The sequence below is a fragment of the Microtus ochrogaster genome, unplaced genomic scaffold (genome assembly GCF_000317375.1).
Source record: "Microtus ochrogaster isolate Prairie Vole_2 unplaced genomic scaffold, MicOch1.0 UNK142, whole genome shotgun sequence".
Taxonomy (NCBI): Eukaryota; Metazoa; Chordata; class Mammalia; order Rodentia; family Cricetidae; genus Microtus; species Microtus ochrogaster.
In genome coordinates this window covers 75,310-86,067 of record NW_004949240.1, presented here as the reverse complement: position 1 = coordinate 86,067, position 10,758 = coordinate 75,310, and positions in this window count along the sequence as shown.

Sequence of the window (10,758 nt, the reverse complement as noted above, 5' to 3'; positions counted from 1 at the left end):
AGAGAGAGAGAGAGAGAGAGAGAGAGAGAGAGAGAGAGAGAGGCAGAGCAGCGCTGAGTGCTCACACTTCTTTTTCCTGACCGAATGTAAAGTTACCAACCACTTTAAGCTCCGGCTGCCTTGACTTCCCCACTTTGACTGTGCCTTCATGTGTGACCAAAATAAACCCTATCTTTCCTTTTGTCGGGATATCTTGTCAAAGCAATGAAAACCAAAACGAAGACAACAACCCCATACTATCTCTGAAACACTCATGAATATTGAATTTTGTTGACAGACAGAACCTTCCGTCTTAAAACTCCAAAAGCTGTTAACATTCCTAACATCTTGCCCCAGTCTGTTCCAGGGTATATCAAGGTGGGTGGAAATCCTGAACCCAACCTGAGCAAGGAAACCTAAAGCGAGGGGGAGCGGAGGGGGGAATGGTGTGTGGAGGAGGGGAGATAGGGTGCTGGGGTGCTCGCCCTTTACTGGTGGGCTTCTTGAAAGAGGTGTGGCATGCTGGGGAGGACTTGTGCTCAGGAGAACCGAGGGAGGAGCCGCAAAAACCAACAGTGTCTAGAAAATGCGTGAAGAGTAGAAGTTTATAAACCTGGCGAAGAGGATGAGATTGAAGAGAAGGAGGGTGGGTGTTTTGCTGAAATCCTCAGTTCTTTGTCACATTTCAGACACAAATAGAAACCGATAGGCCACTTACGTCATCAAACGAAACTTTAACTAATGAATTAGAGACACTATCAACCGCCGGTTCTGGTGGGGCAGACCGGTAGGATTTGCTGAAGGAGGCAGAGGCAGGTGGATCTGGAGTTTGAGGCCAGCCTGGACTACACACTTTTTTCTTCAGTTTTCATCAAAAATTCTTCAATCTATGTCTATAACACCCACAAACAACTAACTAACAACTAACGCCCAACAGTCACAAGGCCTTCTCCTTACACCGGGATCCTGCTCGCTTACCCTCGTGCCCGCGCAGCCCCTCCAGACGCACAGGTGCCTGCTACACATGCTGCTCACAAGCCCCTGCCCATGCACTCGCCCGACCCTCACTCATGCCCAATAGAGCCATTGTCTCTAAGAACATAGAATCTGCCCTTTCACAGTTTAAGGCAGATGCCCACTAGAACCCAGAATAAGTGAGAATGGTTTCATGAACATATTCTAACTTTACAAAATATAATACATAAAATACATCCATTTGCCAAGTTTTATTTTATTTTTGCATACCTTTAGGATTTGTTTGGGCAGGTAAAGGAATTTGATTATAAAAGGAACAAACAGGACAGCTTTTTATAATTTCCTTATCTTGTTGCCAAGTAACAGAATTTTTTTTCTTTAATCCCCTACTGTTACCATGATGTAGCTTATGAAATGTAGAGACTTTCAACATACTTCCTATTAATAATGGGAGGGAGTTCCAGTGAATACTGAAATTGTCCACGTTTAATCTCTAATTCCTGAAAACACCCAACCCCAAAGTAGGAGAAAGATAAAACAAACAAACAAAGAAAAACAAAAAACCAAAACCAACAAACCAACCAACCAAACAAACAAACAAAAAAACCCACTGCATTACCATGATACAAGAAAATGAACAGACCAGTTGAAGGTTGGGTGCTACATCCATAGTTAAACATTTTGTTGCTAGAATGAAGCAAATTAGGCTTTCATCCAAGACCAAAACATTCTGTAGGCAAATCACTCCTTGCGTGGACTCCATTGTTATCTCCCTAAGGGAACTGGAACCTTAGATGACTCCCTAGCCTTTTGTTTGAGGTAAAACATACCTACTTCTCTATTCCTAAACTGTAAGGGCTGGACGTTAGCCACGCCTGTTGACAATAATCTTGAGAGAGCAAAACTCTCTGATCTATATCTAGGTGAAACATTTGTTTGAGGTAAAAATACAAAAACATTAAAAGAATAGAGATTAGTTCCAAGTCTCTGAATAGAGTCAAGTTCCAACTCGCTGACCTTTGGTCAAGGTGGAAATAGGCTCACATATTTGGGCCTCCACATTGATCAATTTTTGTTTTTTTGGTTTTTTTTTTTTACTAATGGTCCAGGCAATCCAGTATAAGATCGAATATAAGTAATATAAAGTGGGCAATTTCTTTTTCAGATTATCTGTTGTAGTTGCACAAATAATAAAGGTAATTCTGAATCATTAGGAATAAGTTAACAGTCTCTATAAGCAACACAACTCTTTTTGCATATTGAGAATCAGCAATTATGTTGAGAGGTTCCTTAAAATCTAGTGAAACCATTAGAATGGCGTACAGCTCTGAGTTTTGTACTGAGTCATGTGGACTTTGAATAACCTTACTGTTGGTCCCTGCTTTATAAACAGACATTTCTGATTTGTTTGCACCAGTGTAAAATGTAACAGCCCCAGAAATAGGTGTCCTTCTCACTATGCAGGGAAGAATCCAGTTAGTTCTTTTTATAAACTGAATTTGCTTACTCTTTGGATACTGTTGTTAATATTTTTTAAGAAACTACTACAAGCTCTTTGCCAATCATCATTAATCCCCCACATTTGCCAATTTCAACATTGATATATGATATATACCATAATCTTAGCTGGATCCATACCTGACAATTGACAAAGTCTTACTCTTCCTTCTATAATCAGTTTAGAAACTTTTTTATATGGGTCTTTGATGTTTTACTGTTTGTGAGCTAAAAAAATCCATTCCAAAATATTATTCATTCTCTGCATAACAAGCCCAGTATGGAAATGATTTGAATGAATTGCCAAAATAAACCTCTTTGTGATGTCTAATCTATCTACATAGGCTTTTGTAATTTTTGTTCTACCAGGGTCAATTTTTTGTCAGCCTCGGCTGTTAACTGTCTTGCATTGTTTAATTCTGAGTCACCTTGCAATATTTGAAACAACTTAGTTAATTTTTGAGAACACAGTCCAATTGTAGGCCGCAACTAGTTGATATCTTCAAATTACCTTTGAAAATCATTAAGAGTATGGAATAAATCTCTCCTAATTTGTGCCTTCTGTTGTTGAATTTTTAGCTTACTTAATTTATAATCTAAATAGTATAGAGAATCTCCTCTTTGTATTTTTTTAATTTTTTAGATCTGTAATCTCAAATAAGGTAAAATTTTGTGTACTGCATTAAACATTCTTTTTAAGGTATCTGTATCAGAAACATCCAATAAAGTACTATCCAGATAATGACAGATAATAAATTGAGGAAAATGTTTAGGTACTGCTTTTAGTGGTTGATTTACAAACTATTGACACAAAACTAAGCTATTTACCATACCCTGTGGAAGGATATTCCAGTGATATCTCCCTACTGATTGAGAAATATTCTAAGTGGGAACTGTAAAAGCAATTTTTTTATCCTGTTCTTATAAAGGAATAGTAAAAAAGCAATCCTGCTAATCAATAACTATAATAGGCCAGCTTTGGGGCAATAAAGAAGGTAAAGAGACCCCAGTCTGTAAAGGTCTCATATGTTGAATATTTATTAATAGTTCTTAAATCAGTTAATATTTTTCATTTTTCAGATTTTTTTAAAAGAAGTGGTGTTTTTTTTTTTAATTTTTAATTTTTCTTTTCTCCACTCCCTTCCCTATGTATACAGCATGCATGCCTGCAGGTCAGAAGGGGGCAACAGATCTCATTACAGATGGTTGTGAGCCAGCAGGTCTGACCCGCCGAGCAGGTCCAGTTATTCCAGAGTCCTGAAGAGGCACTACCTGAAAAAATCACGGGTCGGAGAGAGAACCGAGACCAACTAAAAATCTTTTGTCAAGGTCTTTTTTATTGAAGCAAGCTTTTGTCTTAAATACTCCTCCCATGAGGAACTTTAAACCGCTTTGGGTGGGTTACTTAGTCTAGGGGTTGTAACCCACCCTGCAGTCAGTTATTCCAGGGTCCTGGAGAGGCACTATCTGGAAGATATGGGGGGAAAGAGGAAGAAGGCTAAGCAGATTTGTCGAAGCCTTCGTTTATTAGAGTCAGGGTTACAGCTTATGTAGGATAAGGAATATGGGGGGGGGGCACAGGGGCCTGGGCTCTTGCTGCATGGTTCACGTTGGTCATGTAGGCCAGGAAGTCACAAGTTGACACACCTTAGTTCTCTAGATAGTTTGTAATGTGAAGCGGGTTCCGCTAACAGATAGCTCTCTATTAACAGATCATTGGGAGTGGGATAGGCTCTGCCAATAGAACAATTCTAATTATTGTTAGGAAAGAGTGGGGTTCTCTGCTAACTCCTCAGGGCAATGGTTCCTGTCATAATTTTGGGGGGAACACGGCTCCTGACAAGGAACTCGGGCTGGGGGAAAGGGGAAGGGAAGGAAGGACTGGGCAGCTAGGCAGCTAAGAGGTGTAGTTTCAAGGTCAGCAGTTAGAGCACCTGCTGTTACCAGTAAGCAGCAGACAATGAGGACACTCTGTGGTGTTTTCTGGAGCTTGAGTCTCTAAGAATAGCACACAATATTTTAGTTAACTTTAGGTTTCTATTTCTAGGCCCTGTGAGAGAGGAGAGGCCCAAAATGACCCCTAACACCATGTCATTGCTGGGAACTGAACTCAGGACCTCTAGAAGAACAGCCCAAGCTCTTAACCTCTGAGCCATCTCTCCAGCCTGATTTTTTTTTTAAACAAATACTGGGGAATTTTAAGGACTAGTAGTTTCCTCAGAGTGTTTGCTTCTAACTGATTCTAACTGTTCTTTCACAAGTTCCTAAAACGCCTGCAATTGTTCTTTAGTTAAGGGCCACTGCTCTATCCACAGGCCTCTTTCTTAGCCCTTTGAAAGGCAGAGCAGTGGGGCTGTCAGCAGTGGCCCCTGCTATAAATCTGGATAGCCGATTGCTGTCCTGTTTGACTTTGTGTAACTTGCAGAGCCTGTGACCTTCCTTTATACTTTTTCCTGTTGCCCCTTCAGAAATATATCCCAGTTTAAAAATCAATTTACAAGCTGATTCTGAAATTGTAGGAATATTAATTTGAGCTCCCCATTGTTGTAACAAATCTTTTCTTAATAGATTTATGGCCATATCAGCCACATAAGGCTTCAAAATTTTTACTTGTCCTTTAGGCCCTATGCATTTCATCCATTTCACACTCTGTTTTACTTGAGGTCAGGTTCCTATACCCACAATTGAGTGGAGACTTCTTGTAGAGGCCAGTTGAAATCCCAGGATTCTTGTGAAATTATTGATACATCATCAGCAGAATCCAATAATCTTTTAATCTTAACCGCATTTAATTTTACTTTCAATTTAGGCCTTTCATCATTAATGCCCATTTGCCAAAATACCCTTTTCAGTCCTTCCCAAGCCTCCTGTCCTAGTCACTGGAGCTGCTGAGACTTTTAGCTATGGGAGTGTCAGCAACTGAGCGATTCTATCACCAGCTTCTGTTTGCACACTCCCTTCTACATGTGCCATAATCGTAATTTCTCCCTGGTAATCTTCATCTATAATTTCTGCATGTACAATAAATCCTTGAGATACTGGACTGCTTCTACCAAAAATCATTCCTACTGTTCCTTGGGGGAAGGGGACTATACACTGCCACGGACCGGCTCAGGGGAGCCACTCAGACCGTGGGAGAGGCAGGATCTTGTACACAGGAAGGCACTAGTTTGGCGAATGACAGACAGACACTACACACAAGAGAGTGGTTGGAATCTGCTGTAATTTTACTGAATTCATGTTTTCATTATATAGTATTCAAACAAAGAACAAATCAGAAGGTCATGTATCATTGGTTGGCACAGTATGAAAGCTTTTTTTAGTCACATCAGTGATATTTAAGAAAAGTGTATTATCAGAAACAGGTCTTTGACATAAAGCATCCTTAGAAGAGGAAATCTTGTCCTTGGGAATGTAAACCTCAGACAAGTGGTTTCATCTTATGAATAGAAAGTTTCTGTCTCATTATTGCTATCATGGCCTTTCCTCTTCCTAACCCTTTATTTCATCTAGTGACCAAATATACTTAATCAGTTCTCTGCACCTGTTGAACTATACTTTTTAGTACCTTCTTATGCAGAGGACATTATGGGGGTTGGAATCTAGCAAGCCTATCCATAAAGTTCAAAGTATAATATAACACTCTTGTCCATCAACATTAGCCCATCTATTCCCTTGCTCATCATACACCCCTGTGTATGGCAAGGGTTCTGCTGTAGTCTTATACATTCCCATACTGTGCTTCCCTATCCCAGAGCTGTTCCTGAAGAGATAATCCTTGTCTTGTAGATTTATAGAATATCATTATTATAAAAGAGATTGAGCAAAGCTCATATCCCACATAGCCAGCTAATTGAGAAACCCGTCTATGCCTCAAGGGTGGCCAATAGTGGGTCATCTGCCATTGACCTCCAGAAAACCTAGTCCCATAGGACACGTAGCTCCCGTCCAGCATAATGACATATGTCATGTCACACAGACGACACTGGAGTTGGTGTGGCAATACACCCCAGTGGCTATCTTATAACAAGGGATCTGTGGGGACAAAGTTAATGTCTGCCCAGTGCCAATTCTAAAGCAGCGATCCCTGAGCAGCAAACATGAAACCTCTAATGCTGAGTCTGTGTTCCCCTGGTGGCTCTGTTGATGAGCTGACAGGAACCTGTGAGCTCTTGTCTGTTAAAGGGCCCCAGCTAGGCCCCTCATCCAGTTTCCTGAAGGTAAAGGACTACCATGCATATCTCTCTTTGATCTACACTCCTTAGTCCAGTGTTTATTTTTCCCACATCTCTTACAAATTCCAGGGGAATGAGTCTTTCTATACGATCATCCTCTAAAGAGGTATCCTTTTTAGTAACAGAACGGTAACAGGCTTTCCTTAAATGTCCCAGTCACCCACAGTTGAAACATCTTGTGTTCGGGATTTAAGGCCGTTAGTTATAGCTTATCCAATCATATCAGCATCATATTTTGCGGGGCCATTTTCGGCGTTGGGTTTTACCCCCTTCTTTGGAGGGGGTTCCTTGGGCTTTCAGGGGCTTTTTGGCGTTGGGCTTTTTTTGTTGGCTTTTTCAAAGGCCAAGGTTTCGGTTAAACCTTTTTTACCTTTTGGTGCGGTTGTTTTTTTTTGCCTTGTTGAGTTGATTTTTTTTAAAAAAAAAAAGGGGGGGGGGAGTGTAGATTTCTCCTGCACTTTGTGTGGCTTTTGATCTTTTCCCTGGCTCCTCGACCTTATCTTTTGCCCTTAAAGCCATAGGTGACACTGCACTCACTACAGGGGCATCCAACTGCGTTTGTCTTTGGAGATTAGCACACTGTCCCTCTCCTGGTAATTGGTCCTTTACTCTCTACTCCTCTAGTCTGACTGCCCTGATCCACAACCGCGGCTTCCTCTCTCCACCAAGTAAGCCAATTGAGGATTAGCTTCTAGTACAGCTGCCAAGAGTCCTTCCAATCTTGAGGAATAACTCTATTCTGAGTAGCCCAGTGGTTTACCACCTGCCTTACACAGGGAGAATGCATTCCCTAAGCTACTCCTGCTTCTTTTAATCCATTCAGACCTTTAAGTCTGTAGGTCTCCAATCAACTTGAACACACCCTTGGGGCTGCTGATCATTTGCATAATACCTGGGAACACCTGTGGAGGTGTCCTTATGACCCTAGGCAACCATTCCTCAAACCCCTCAAAAGGGGGGACCTACAATTAAACATTTCCCTTTCTTCTGTAGAGACATTTTTCCTTTCGATTCTCTCTCCTACTGATTTTTCCACTGGGAAGATTTCCTTTGCATTTCCGTAGTTTTCCTTTTCTTTACTGGGAAGTTTCCTTTTTCGTCTTTTGTCTCAGGAGTTTTTGTGTTTTTAAACGTGCAGTCTTCTTCTCAACCGTTCTAATTCCTAAATCTGTTATTTCTAACGAAGGCATAGAAAGAGTCATCTCCTGTGTCGTGGTTTTCCTCACTTTTACTGTCCTCTGAACCAGCTTTCTTATCGACCTGTGAAGGAACATTCTCCTCTGCTGGCTGACGGTTTCTAGCCCAAGTGTCTTCCCTTTTACTTTCCTGTTCTACTTCTGATGCAGCTTTAAGTGACTCTTACTCTGCAAGGGCTTCAGAGCGTTTGATATTAAATTACATAAAAGGGCTCTCCCTTTTGATGAGCTCTCTTCAAAGCTCACATAACTTGCTTCCATCCTTTAGTTTCAATTGACAGTGAGGAGTTGCATTGAAACCACTTGCAATGGCATTTGATTAACATCAAAAGCTCTGTAGCTGTTTTTCCTTTACTTTCACTTCATTTCCCTTTAACAGGTATTTTAATAGCTGCATAAACTGCCGCCCCTGAGATGGGAAGTTTCCCATGACCCTGCCAATCCTGTGGTCCTCTGACCGTGAGAGCATTCCTCCTAGTTCTCAATGCCCCGGCTTCTCTGTCCTTCAAGCCCCAGTTGGGCGACAAAATGAGGCGAATAATTTTGGCGCAGGTCTTAGAAATGAAGGCTCCAGAGACACGTGAGGATGGGAAGCTCAGTCTCAGAGAACTGAAGCGCTTTCCCTTCGCCTCTCAGCATTTTCTTCCCCCGTGTGTTTACATTTTAGCTGGTAGATTTCCATATCTCCAAACAAACTGATAGAAACTTCAGACAATACAATGCCAGGTGCAAACACCTAATTCACGAGGTACCACGGTTTTCCGGGTTTCCTCTAAACCAGGTTTTGCATAGGCTTTGTATCCATGGGAAATGAAAACTCTTTACGGCCCAACTAACCTCTCTCTGCGGAAGCAATAATCCAAATCAGACCAAACCAAACAAAATTAGAAAAAGCCCAGGTTTAATGGACGCCAGCCCCGGTAAGATTCATACAAGACAGGAAAGCTCTTTGTAACACAGCGCAAGTCCTAGGGGCTGTGTGAAAATTCCGGGTCCAGTCCAGGTATAACCCAGGGGAGTCTAAGGGTTACTGAAGGTTTTGCTTGCTCTCCCTCTGCCCTGGTGCCCGAGGGAAATTATACCACATAATGTGAGTGTTTTCTATACTGGAAGTCAGAAAACACTGCTAAATCAAGTTAAAGCACACTAATAAATGACATCTTGGGTTAATGGATTGGATGAAAAAATATTGGCACGGTCATACTAACAAAACGATCTACAGATTCACAGCAATCCCTTACTAAAAAAACGATCTACAGATTCACAGCAATCCCTATCAAAACCTTAATACTGTCTACTAGAACTGTATAGATTTGAAACATGCAAAACACTTGGAACACTCACAAAGTTGGAGGACTTAGGTAGGCTTATGTAAAAATATAAACAACATATAAAAACAAAGCAACCTATAAAACAAGGCAATCTATAAAAACAAAATACGTATGATATTGACATAGAGAAAAATAAACCAAAGTAAAGGATTACAGAACAATGAGTATTATCAAATGTTCACTTATACGGTCTCACGATTTTGACAAGGGTACCAAAAACACACCGTGGGAGTGAGGGGGCAGTCTCTTGGGCCAGTGACGATGGGAGAACTGGATGAGCGCGCAGGTTTGGGTGTTATTATTCACCATATACAGTAATGAAGTCAGAATGAATTAAGGAGCTAAAAGCCTACGATTGCAAATTCCTGTAAGAAAAGGTAGGAAAGCACTAATGAGATTGTATTTTGCGCTGACTCGTTGGATATGTGGTGAAAAGCACTGTGAAGAGAGTAAGTGGGTGACTGAGGCTCGGTGAACATTGAAGGTGTTTTTCTGCGGTGAAAGTTGAGATTGACTGCAGAGCTGCGGTTTAGGCTGAGGTTCTGTCGGGCGGTGCGGGAGCGTTTCCCGGGGAGGCCGGCAGCGGTGGATCGAAGGGGCATGGCCTCCAGGAGTTGTGAGGCTGCGGTTCCTTAGAGACAGCGGCGGGCATGGGAGTGTGCGGAAAACGTGGGACGTAAAGAGGTTTGGATTAGAGGAAGGTTGGGTTTAAAACTATACCTAAGGTTTTGCCCTCCTCCTCCGAGGGCGGGGCCAGTGACGTCATTGCAGTTTCTGCTCAAGTAGCAATTTATCAAGCGTAGTCCTCGCCGGTTCTGGTGGCGCAGGCCGGTGAAGGAGGTAGAGGCAGGTGGATCTGGAGTTCGAGGCCAGCCTGGACTACACATTTTTTTTCCGCCAAGAAAATACCCACAGTCCATGATACACTAAAGTACCAATACCCACTAAAAATCCCACACCCACGAAGCCTCTCTCTACCTTCTTCTCACCCTCATTGCGCTCGCCTACCGCCATACAGCCTTTTCCAGATCCTGCCTGCAGACGCGCAGGCGCCTTTCCACAGCGCTGCTCACACACCTTGCCCACGCACCCACTCTCACGGTGGATCCCGTCCTTTCCACGCCTGCGCTCCGCACGTCTCTGCTTGGCATGCTCCCTTCCCTACAATCCGCCTCCTCGGCCATCCCTAGCGTTAAGTTCATTTTCTCTAGTTCTGGCCGTCAAGCGTCTTCTTCTTGACCTCAACTTCAGGGCTCACTGTGTGGGGTCACAGGGCACATCCAGCCAGAGATCCTCAGCCCGCGGTCTGCTCCACATGGCCTCTGTATGATACACAGCTTTGCCCTCTCCTGTGTGCCCTATTCACTTCGCATGATGACCTCTTTTTGTCTTCTTTGTGACCGGTGCATTTTCTCCCTCCGGTCCCCAGCTCTGGCTAGTGACCCCACAGCCTCTCCCTATGCCCCTCTTCTCCTCCTACACCTCTCCTCCGCTCTTCTCCTCCTACACTTCTCCTTTGATAATATTACAACTGTCGATAGCTCA